Source organism: Oncorhynchus nerka, linkage group LG3, assembly GCF_034236695.1.
Source record: "Oncorhynchus nerka isolate Pitt River linkage group LG3, Oner_Uvic_2.0, whole genome shotgun sequence".
Taxonomy (NCBI): Eukaryota; Metazoa; Chordata; class Actinopteri; order Salmoniformes; family Salmonidae; genus Oncorhynchus; species Oncorhynchus nerka.
The window spans coordinates 9321337-9333337 of NC_088398.1; the positions used below are offsets into that span (position 1 = coordinate 9321337).

At 42.5% G+C, this 12001-nt stretch overlaps 1 protein-coding gene and 1 long non-coding RNA gene across 3 annotated transcripts in view; one reads left to right on the forward strand and one right to left on the reverse strand.

Moving 5' to 3' along the window:
* znf1035 (zinc finger protein 1035) overlaps positions 1-12001 on the reverse strand; it is a 95570-nt gene that overhangs the window by 30099 nt on the left and 53470 nt on the right.
* On the forward strand, positions 1419-11921 carry LOC115140845 (uncharacterized). 2 transcript variants are annotated; one of them, XR_010460736.1, is made up of 4 exons: positions 1419-1561; positions 2052-4605; positions 9247-9393; positions 9757-11921. It is a non-coding gene; the product is annotated as an uncharacterized LOC115140845 (long non-coding RNA). The 2 variants fall into 2 exon arrangements; XR_010460734.1 differs by lacking the exon at positions 9247-9393.

Genomic DNA, 12001 nt, shown 5'->3' on the forward strand with positions numbered 1-12001 from the left:
GTATGAATTACCTGATGCTGAAATATACTCATGACAGGCCTGATGGAAACAGCAAATGTATTGGTAAAATGTCCAAATGTCGATAAAAGAAAATATGCCACACAAGTTAATGCAATGGAAACCTATTGAATGTTAAATGTATTTGGTACATGAAAACGTAAGTATTTTTTGCTTAAGTGGGGTCCTATTAGTTTGTCACCCAAACGGTTCGAACGCTACCATACAAAGTGTACACGTCGACCATATTACCGACTTCAGAAGAGTCTCGACACTTGTGGTGTTTGTCACAGTATCCCCTTTCCAAAAAGTGGTCATAATAGTTGTTTCGGTCAAACAGTTCAGACTCCACAGAAGTTTTTGTGAGAAGACCTGTTTTCGGGTTGTCTCATGGTCTGACAAACGGTACTCAAGCTCTTTCACTGCAGATGCGGAAGTGCGACCCTGGGGGATGCGGTGAAGAAGAAAAAAAACATCTCTAGTTTAAACTGACTTGATGAGGATTTAAAATTACAATAAATGTAATTTAGATTAATGCAACGGTGCGTCAGTCGATTCTAGGGGGCTAATGTCAGTTTTTGTGTGTCACGAATGACGAGCGGTAAAGGCTATGTACTATTTACAGAATCTTCCCATATTAAAGGCTTTTACTATTTGGTGAAATGTAAATGGGTCACAGGGGGACTGACTGGTTAACCATTAGGCTTAAAAGTTGTTTTTAGGAATGCATGTCTGATAATGAATATGTTGATAATTTGAATATTTGCCTTCTTCCTAGCGTCGTACAAACCATCCTGATCTCAGGAATTTATATTCTGGGTAGCAAAACGGAATGGAAACTAGGCTTGTAATAGGCTAGCTCCCCTCTTCCCTTAATTCACTCATTACCAGATTTAACCAGAGATACTAGATATAATTACACGATGCTTGCCTCTGCCCTAACAATGAGATTCGTTGTCCACAGAGTGGAACAGCGGCCTGTCAAGCTCCCGTCTATTCTCTTTGGATTGGTGGATTCAACTCGTCACATTAATATAATTTTGAATATTCAATTAGGGCTGTTGACGTCAACCGTCTGTCTTCAATTGAGATTGAGATGCTATGCTGGCCTCATAAATATACATAGTCTCAAATTTCACTAGGGATAACTTCATTACAAAACTTCTATTAGATCAAGTTAACCTCACGTATCAAAACAGCTATTAATTTTATATTGACTAAATTCGACACTCATTGACTCCAAACAAAAACAACTCCCTTGCTTTATAATTAATGTTCTGTGGACAGATTTTGGGCGGAGTAAACCCTCTCGCTTCGCCTCTTCATCTTTGACTCAACTAATCAACTTGCATACTCCAACCCGACAGGCGGCAGTGTTATATTGCATTGGGAAGTTTACCCGCCAACGAAACGAAGTAAGTTGTATTTTCCACCTCGCTGCCGCGGATGCGATCCAAAATTCAACCGATAAGGTTATGAAATATGAATAAAGCCACGTAGCAATATTATAGCAAAGTTACAAATGTCCGAATTTGGACAGCATTGACTGACTCGCCGGTGTAAGGTAATGCTGCTAACGTTAGCTAGGCTAGCTATGTTTTGTGGCTGAATAGCTGACGCTAGCTAGCTATACGAACAAACATTTCCTAGGCTGGATAGCTAGCTAGCAACATAGGTATATATGACAAATATAATTACTTGTATCTATGTATTATTAAGCTTTAGTTTGCAAAATTGGGTTTAAGCTTTTGAACACCCGTTGGTCCAAGAAACAAAGACCCCCAAATGTGGGCCAGCGCCGGGCTTGGGGTGACGACGTTTCATAGTGATTTACGACCACGGTGTTAGCTAGCTACATAGTGAAATGATCAATATCACACTACCTAACAAGTTAGTTATTTAAGTCTAAAGGCTAGCACGCCCTACAGCTACCTAATGTTGTGTTGCTGAATTATGTGCCCCGCTTTTTTATGTAATACTTCCCTGTTGATATATAATTTGTGATCAGTACAGTTGAATAGGCTTTCTAAACGATTATCCTTTCGTTACCTCAGACACTCCAGAGAGGCCCTATTCTACATGAATCATCGCATCGAGGACCGGTCAAGATGCAAAAGTGGAACAATGTGAAATGGGAAAGGGAGCTTGGCGATGGTGGACCCCCCTTTTGCTTTAGTTGTGAAAGGTTCTTTCCAGACCAAACGTCATTTCATGACCACTTTTGTCCTGCGGCTGGTTTCATCTGCTCCTGTGGAACAGAGTTCTCCATGTATGTTGATATGATGGACCACAGCGGATTACATGAACCAGGCCACACTGTAATTAATTATAGCACTGTAAAGAAGGAACAATATCAGAGGGAGAGAGAGTACAAGGAGCAGCTTTCAAGGCTGGTATTGACGGCGGGGCAGGGAAGCTGGGCTAAACCTGGACTGACTCCGATGCTATCGGCCACTATGCCACGAGCCACAAAGCCTGCACCTGGTCCAAGTGCCCCAACAACGGACCTCTGGCACCAATTCCAGCCAGTGGTGTTGGTGGAGACCCTGCGCAAGTTTGGAAGGACAAAGCCCTACAGGTGTGCCTACTGTGAACTGGGCTTTGCAACAAAAGACTTACTCGTATGGCACCACAACACTCATGCAAGAAATAAAGTCCATGGCTGCCTGCAGTGCGGGGTTCTCTTGCTCAGCAACAACAAGTCACCACAGCCTGGCCACCACCAGTGTGGCTCATATCGGGCAACTCCTGAAACCAGATTTACCACTGCCACAGTGCTGAGTAACAGGAAACAGCCTGTGGGGAAGGCTCAGAAGGTTGTCCAGCGTCTGCACTGTCCTGACCCGTTCAATGGGGAGCTGCAGCTAGGGATGCATATGGTCTCACAGCAGCCCGTTCCAGGGACTTCTGGAACAAAATACTTGAAGTGTAGAGTTTGTCAGGAGCCCTTCCAAACTGTCAAGCTGCTCGAGAGGCACCGTTGCACAATGGCGTCGTCCTTTTTTGCGCATGAACTGGGTCTAACGTCTGGCAAACAGCTCAATGGTCACAGAAAAGGGAAGGAGGGGACCAGCCCAAACTCCTTTCCTCGAAGGAATGGTGACAAGGAGCTGGCGTTCAACATTCAAACTTCAGCGAATGTAACTGTATACGACCACAAGGCAGTAGGCCCGGATAGGGGCACCGGGTTGTCTGCCATTTCTGTAAAGACTGAGGTTTCAGACGATGACTGTTTTGTGATTGAGGATGCGCTTTCGTGCTAGTCGGAACTAAGAAACTCTGAAATTTCCGACTTGCTGACTGGTTGAACACGGCACGTGTATAACAACCAGTTAGTAAATCGGAAATGTCTGTGTTTCCTTGTTCTGACTTGCACGTGAATGCGGCATAAAAGCTCCTTCATCAAACCAAGTCAGCTGTCATACCAACAATTAACCTCTTCCCTCTCAGTACTACAGACATGAACAGTGCAAAAAGCATTCCCAATGTGAACCCTCTGCATTTGCAACAGACAAACATCTTCTATGGGTATGGGCCCTTTTTGTAAGGTACCAGTTTAACTCTAATCTAACTACTCAAAATACAACTAATCTGTCAGTAGCCTAGGTATTTTATTTTTTATCAATTGTGTGTTTGTCAAATTCTATTTAAAATGTTACATATGCAGTATCAAATCAGTCTGTATGGTTCATATAACCACAAACATTGTATGAAAGTTTGTCTTTTGAAAATGCTGTTTTTTTTTGTTTTTACAGTAACTTTACTGAAAACTTGGTATAAGCAGCATTGGCCATATCACAAGAACATGTTGGTTCTTTTTAGCCATTTCTGTAGTCTTGGAATAAAATATTGTTTTGTTTCCGCTCTCTCCCTTTCCTTTGTAGCAACTAAGGTGTAATAATCTGTGTGTTTTTCGTATTTCAGGGACCAAAGCAATAGCTGCAGCCATAAGTGATTGCTGGAAAAGGCTATACGGACACTCCTGACCTGCAAAACATTTTTTTTTTTCAGAGATACTTAAAATTGTGTTACGGTTAGAGGTAGGGTTAAGGTAAGAGACAGTTTAAGATTTTGGTTAGTTTTACAAGTCAGGGTCTCTTTTATAGCCCTTGCCAAGAGTGCATGATGGAAATGCAGATCATATATTCACTGATTGCTTGGGATAGTGCTCAGACAGTTTGTCACTTGTGAATAGCACACAAAAATAGGGGTTTGTTGTCTTTAGAATATTTAGCTATCTCATGAGAATTTTATACGCACTGCACTAGGTTTTTTTGTTAAACTTTTTTTATTTTACACCGGTTGTCCACCTTTGATGAGGTGGCACCGCGACGCCATTTCCGGCCTACCGGATGTTGAGTGAGGAGGAAAAAAACAATTGAATCACGAATACAATAAGCTAACATTTCAAATTATGGCACACACCACTGTATCTGAACGTTGGCGAAAACATCAATATTATGTGCAATGCATTATTTATAAATATTGATATTTGTCGGGTTTGGACTAAAACACGGTATGTTGACATTAGCTAGCTAGTAGCTTTCATCATGTCGACAGCTATCTAACTGGTGGTTCGAGGACAAGTTTGCACTAACACATTTGTGGGTGAGTAACTGCGAGTCTTAGGTTAACCTATCTTGCTATTGCGTGCATGTTTCTTTAGCTGGCTAACGAGCTAGAGCATGTTTTCCAACATGTCGGCCTACCTGCAGAATTTCGCTATAGCTAACGTTAGTTGACAGCTACACAACAGTGCCTTCAGAAAGTATTCCCACCCCTGACTTTTTCCACATTTTGTTATGTTATGGCCTACATTTCAAATAGATTAAATTGAGATTGTGTTACAGAACTATGCACAATAGTCCGTACTGCCAAAGTAATTATGTTAATATAAATTATTACAAATAAAAAGCTGAAATGTCTTGAGTCAAGTATTCAACCTAGTTATGGAAAGCCTAAATAGGTTCAAGAGTTAAAATGTGCTTAAGTCACATAAGTTGCATGGACTCGCTCTGTGAAATAATGTTTAACTGAATTTTTGAATGACTAAGGTCATCTGTAAGGTGCCTCGGCCGAGATGTGAATTACAAACACCGATTCAACCACAAAGACCAGGGAGATTTTCCAATGCTAAGCAAATAAGGGCAGCTATTGGTATATGGGTATAAAAAATAAAACGCAGACATTGAATATCCCTTTGAACATGGTGAAGTTATTAATTACTTTTATTTTATTTCACCTTTTATTTAACCAGGTAGGCCAGTTGAGAACGAGTTCTCATTTACAACTGTGACCTGGCCAAGATAAAGCAAAGCAGTACAACACAGAGTTACACATGGGTTAAACTAACGTACAGTCAATAACACAATAGAAAAATATATATTCAGTGTGTGCAAATGTAACATTGGGGAGGAAAGGCAATAAATAGGCCATAGTGGCAAAATAATTACTATTTAGCAATTAAACACTGGAGTGATGGATAGTGCAGAAGATGAATATAAGTAGAGATACTTTGGTGCAAAGGAGCAAAAAGATAAATAACAATTTGGGGATGAGGTAGTTGGGTGGGCTATTTACAGATGGGCTGTGTACAGGTGCAATGATCGGTAAGCTGATGCTTAAAGTTAGAGAGGGAAATATAAGTCTCCAGCTTCAGTGACTTGCAATTCGTTCCAGTCATTGGCAGCAGAGAACTGGAAGGTTAGGTGGCCAAAGGAGGACATGGCTTTGGGGATGACCAGTGATCTATCTATACCTTCTGGAGCACGTGCTGCTATGGTGACCAGTGAGCTGAGAAAAGGCGAGGCGTTACCTAGCATGGACTTGTAGATGACCTGGAGCTAGTGGGTTTGGCGACGAATATGAAGCGAGGGCCAGCCAACGAGAGCATACAGGTCGCAGTGGTGGGTAGTATATGGGGCTTTGGTGACAAAACAGATGGCACTGTGATAGACAACATCCAGTTTGCTGAGTAGAGTGTTGGAGGCTATTTTGTAAATGACATCGCCGAAGTCCAGGATTGGTAGGATAGTCAGTTTTACGAGGGTATGTTTGGTAGCATAGGTGAAGGATGCTTTGTTGCAGAATAGGAAGCCGGACAACAGGCCCTCTGATTTGACACACTGAACTATCTGAGAAGTGGTTGGTGGGCGAGCCAGTCATTTGAGAAACCAAATCAAATCAAATTTTATTTGTCACATACACATGGTTAGCAGATGTTAATGCGAGTGTAGCGAAATGCTTGTGCTTCTAGTTCCGACAATGCAGTGATAACCAACAAGTAATCTAACAATTCCAAAACTACTGTCTTATACACCGTGTAAGGGGATAAGGAATATGTACATAAGGATATATGAATGAGTGATGGTACAGAGCAGCATACAGTAGATGGTATCGAGTACAGTATATACATATGAGATGAGTATGTAGACAAAGTAAACAAAGTGGCATAGTTAAAGTGGCTAGTGACATAAGAATGCAGTCGATGATCTAGAGTACAGTATATACATATGCATATGAGATGAATAATGTAGGGTAAGTAACATTATATAAGGTAGCATTGTTTAAAGTGGCTAGTCTGCTGATAAGACGGTGATTGACAGAGTCGAAAGCCTTGGCCAGGTTGATGAAGCCTGCTGGACAGTATTGTCTTTTATCGATGGTGGTTATATCGTTTAGGACCTTCAGTGTGGCTGAGGTGCACCCATGACCCGCTCAGAAACCAGATTGCATAGCAGAGAAGGTACGGGGGGGTATTCAAAATGGTCAGTGATTTGTTTAACTTGGCTTTTGATGACTTTAGAAAGGCAGGGCAGGATATATACGCTGCTCAAAAAAATAAAGGGAACACTAAAATAACACCCTAGATCTGAATGAATGAAATAGTCTTATTAAATATTTTTTTCTTTACATAGTTGAATGTGCTGACAACAAAATCACACAAATTATCAATGGAAATCAAATGTATCAACCCATGGAGGTCTGGATTTGGAATGACACTCAAAATTAAAGTGGAAAACCACACTACATGCTGATCCGACTTTGATGTAATGTCCTTAAAACAAGTCAAAATGAGGCTCAGTAGTGTGTGTGGCCTCCACGTGCCTGTATGACCTCCCTACAACGCCTGGGCATGCTCCTGATGAGGTGGCGGATGGTCTCCTGAGGGATCTCCTCCCAGACCTGGACTAAAGCATCCGCCAACTCCTGGACAGTCGGTGGATGGAGCGAGGCATGATGTGCTCAATTGGATTCAGGTCTGGGGAACGGGCGGGCCAGTCCATAGCATCAATGCCTTCCTCTTGCAGGGACTGCTGACACTCCAATCACATGAGGTCTAGCATTGTCTTGCCTTAGGAGGAACCGAAGGCCAACCGCACCAGCATATGGTCTCACAAGGGTTCTGAGGATCTCATCTCGGTACCTAATGGCAGTCAGGCTACCTCTGGCGAGCACATGGAGGGCTGTGCGGCCCCCCAAAGAAATGCCACCCCACACCATGACTGACCCACCGCCAAACCGGTCATGCTGGAGGATGTTGCAGGCAGCAGAACGTTCTCCACGGTGTCTCCAGACTCTGTCACGTGCTCAGTGTGAACCTGCTTTCATCTGTGAAGAGCACAGGGCGCCAGTGGTGAATTTGCCAATCTTGGTGTTCTCTGGCAAATGCCAAACGTCCTGCACGGTGTTGGGCTGTAAGCACAACCCCCACCTGTTGATGTCGGGCCCTCATACCACCCTCATGGAGTCTGTTTCTGACCGTTTGAGCAGACACATGCACATTTGTTGCCTGCTGGAGGTCATTTTGCAGGGCTCTGGCAGTGCTCCTCCTTGCACAAAGGCGGAGGTAGCGGTCCTGCTGCTGGGTTGTTGCCCTCCTACGGCCTCCTCTACGTCTCCTGATGTACTGGCCTGTCTCCTGGTTGCGCCTCTATGCTCTGGACACTACGCTGACAGACACAGCAAACCTTACTGCCACAGCTCGCATTGATGGTCCATCCTGGATGAGCTGCACTACCTGAGCCACTTGTGTGGGTTGTAGACTCCGTCTCATGCTACCACTAGAGTGAAAGCACCGCCAGCATTCAAAAGTGACCAAAACATCAGCCAGGAAGCATAGGAACTGAGAAGTGGTCTGTGGTTGCCACCTGCAGAACCACTCCTTTATTGGGGGTGTCTTGCTAATTGCCTAGAATTTCCACCTGTTGTTTATTCCATTTGCACAACAGCATGTTAAATTTATTGTCAATCAGTGTTGCTTCCTAAGTGGACAGTTTGATTTCACAGAAGTGTGATTGACTTGGAGTTACATTGTGTTGTTTAAGTGTTCCCTTTATTTTTTTGAGCAGTGTATATAGGTCGGTAACATTTTGGGTCTTGTGTCTCCCTCTTTGAAGAGGGGGATGACCACAGCAGCTTTCCAATCTTTAGGGATCTCAGACGTTATGGAAGAGGTTGAACGGGCTAGTAATAGGGGTTGCAACAATTGCGCGGATAATTTTAGAAAGATAGGGTACAGATTGTGTAGCCCAGCTGATTTGTAGAGGTCCAGACTTTGCAGCTCTTTCAGAAAAAAGTACACTGGATGGTGTATCAATACACCTAGTCACTACAAAGATACAGGCATCCTCCTAACTCAGTTGCCAGAGAGGAAGGAAACTGCTCAGAGATTTCAATATTGTATAATTGTACAATCCAGCTGTGCAAAGTTCTTCGAGCAGGTGCGTCAAGCTCATTCACATGGAGGTCCATGTGCCTGCTGGTTTTTGTATTTTACTTTCAATTAAGACCTAGACAACCAGGTGAGGGGAGGTCCTTACAAATCTGTGACCTTAATTCATCAATCAAGGAAAGAATGTGAACCAGCAGACACTTGGCCCTCCATACAATTAGTTTGTCACATGTCTCAGAGACTTACCCAGAAAGACTCACAGCTGTAATCGCTTCCAAAGGTGATTCTTATATATATTGACTCAGGCGTGTGAATACTTATGTAAATTATTAGATATTTCATTTTCAATCAATGTGAAAACTTTTTCAATTAACATGTTTTCACTTTGTCATTATGGGGTATTGTGTGTAGAAGGGTGAGAAAAATATATATTTTGAATTCTGGCTGTAATAAAACAAAATGTGAAAGTCAAGGGGTATAAATACTTTCTGAAGGCATTGTAGCTAGCTGCCTACAGTGACAAGAATATATTTGATTTGGGAATTCCTGTAGCTTGTTCTTTTCACTTTGATTAGATAATCTGGATGTCAGACAGCCTCTATGGGTTGTGGTGCCTACAACCTATCAATTTGATTCAAGGCATGGAAGACACAAGTTGGAACATTCAAACCCAACAGAACAACACTACATCCGTATGTGAGATGCATGTGGGCTGTTTTTTGGTAAGACATTTTGAATGACAGCATGGGGATAAAATGTTGCACAGGCTGCTAAATCTGGTGTGAAAAATACAGATGCAATATGTAGTGGTACCAGTGGTATGGTTGTTACATTTTTTATTTATGATTTCAAGTCAGTAGCACAGCCCCATCCCTGTCTTGTCCAATCTATAGAAGCGGTGCTCTTGGCCATTGTTGCCAGGGGCCCCAAAATGACTAACTAACATTTCTGTGTGCAAAAGGGAAGTTAACTCAAAATATAAAACAAACAAACAAAACTCAAAACATGACTGTTCGATAAACCAAGACAGTTTTCGATGTTATGATGTAGAATCATGTGGCTCAAAGTGCTGTTTCTTTTGTTAGGGTACCTGGAGACGGTAGTGGCCGTTACTTGGCTAGATTGTGGTGGAAGAGGAGACGCGTAGTTTGAACAAAAGCTGGATGATCGTTCTTGCCTGGGCTACTATTGGAGGATCTACGTTGAACATTTAAATTTTCCTCATCAGTCCCGCCAGAGAGCCTGCCTAAAAATAAAGACAGTAAGTATTAAAATAGCATAAGAAAGTCACTCATGTATGTTGGAAATAGTAGCATATTGTTACTAGTATCACAGAGGCTAGAAAAACTCCATCCTGAATCTAGTTTTTATGAGAATTCACCTCTTCCCTATGTGAAAACACAGAGCAAGAGACTGACTGACATGGGAAGTAAAATTTCCTTCAGTAGAGGAGTCAATGATGAGGAAACAGTCAGCCTTATCTGCTGCCCATAGCAACCCTCCTGAACCCTTGCCTGCCCTGACTAACGAGAAACCGGAAACTGCTGATACTGGCAATGGAGACGCTACTGTTCTAATGTGTCCCCCTTCAGTGTATTTTCATGTCTAGAACTGTATATCTGATACAATATACCCATATATTTGTGCGATATGTGCTGCGTCTGTCTGTTTCTCTATATTTGATTATGAAAACTAAGACCGGCGCAAAAGGAAAGCATTAACGTGTTATATATTTTTTATATATATATACAGTGAGGGGGAAAAGTATTTGATCCCCTGCTGATTTTGTACGTTTGCCCACTGACAAAGAAATTATCAGTCTATAATTTTAATGGTAGGTTTATTTGAACAGTGAGAGACAGAATAACAACAAAAAATACAGAAAACGCATGTCAAAAATTTTATACATTTATTTGCATTTTCATGAGGGAAATAAGTATTTGACCCCTCTGCAAAACATGACTTAGTACAAAACCCTTATTGGCAATCACAGAGGTCAAACATTTCTCGTAGTTGGCCACCAGGTTTGCACACATCTCAGGAGGGATTTTGTCCCACTCCTCTTTGCAGATCTTCTCTAAGTCATTAAGGTTTTGAGGCTGACGTTTGGCAACTCAAACCTTCAGCTCCCTCCACAGATTTTCTATGGGATTAAGGTCTGGAGACTGGCTAGGCCACTCCAGGACCTTAATGTGCTTCTTCTTGAGCCACTCCTTTGTTGCCTTGGCCGTGTGTTTTGGGTCATTGTCATGCTGGAATATCCATTCACGACCCATTTTCAATGCCCTGGTTGAGGGAAGGAGGTACATGGCCCCGTCCATCGTCCCTTTGATGCGGTGAAGTTGTCTTGTCCCCTACGAGAAAAACATCCCCAAAGCATAATGTTTCCACTTCTATGTGTGACGGTGGGGATGGTGTTCTTGGGGTCATAGGCAGCTTTCCTCCTCCTCCAAACACGGCGAGTTGAGTTGATGCCAAAGAGCTCCATTTTGGTCTCATCTGACCACAACACTTTCACCCAGTTGTCCTCTGAATCATTCAGATGTTCAGTGGCAAACATCAGATGAGCATGTATATGTGCTTTCTTGAGCAGGGGTAACTTGAGGGTACTGCAGGATTTCACTCCTTCACTGCGCAGTGTGTTACCAATTGTTTTCTTGGAGACTGTGGTCCCAGCTGCCTTGAGATCATTGACAAGTTCCTCCCGTGTAGTTCTGGGCTGATTCATCACCATTCTCATGATCATTGCAACTCTACGAGGTGAGATCTTGCATGGAGCTTCAGGCCGAGGGAGATTGACAGTTCTTTTGTGTTTCTTCCATTTGAGAATAATGGCACCAACTGTTGTCACCTTCTCACCAAGCTGCTTGGCGATGGTCTTGTAGCCCATTCCATCCTTGTGTAGGTCTACAATCTTGTCCCTGACATCCTTAGAGAGCTCTTTGGTCTTGGCCATGGTGGCAAGTTTGGAATCTGATTGATTGATTGCTTCTGTGGACAGGTGTCTTTTATACAGGTAACAAACTGAGATTAGAAGCACTCCCTTTAAGAGTGTGCTCATAATCTCAGCTCGTTACCTGTATAAAAGACACCTGGGGGCCAGAAATCTTTCTGATTGAGAGGGGGTCAAACACTTATTTCCCTCATTAAAATGCAAATCAATTTATAACATTATTGACATGTGTTTTTCTGGATTTTTGTTGTTGTTATTCTGTCTCTCATTGTTCAAATAAACCTACCATTAAAATTATAGACTGATCATTTCTTTGTCAGTGGGCAATCGTACAAAATCAGCAGGGGATCAAATACTTAATTCCCTCACTATATATA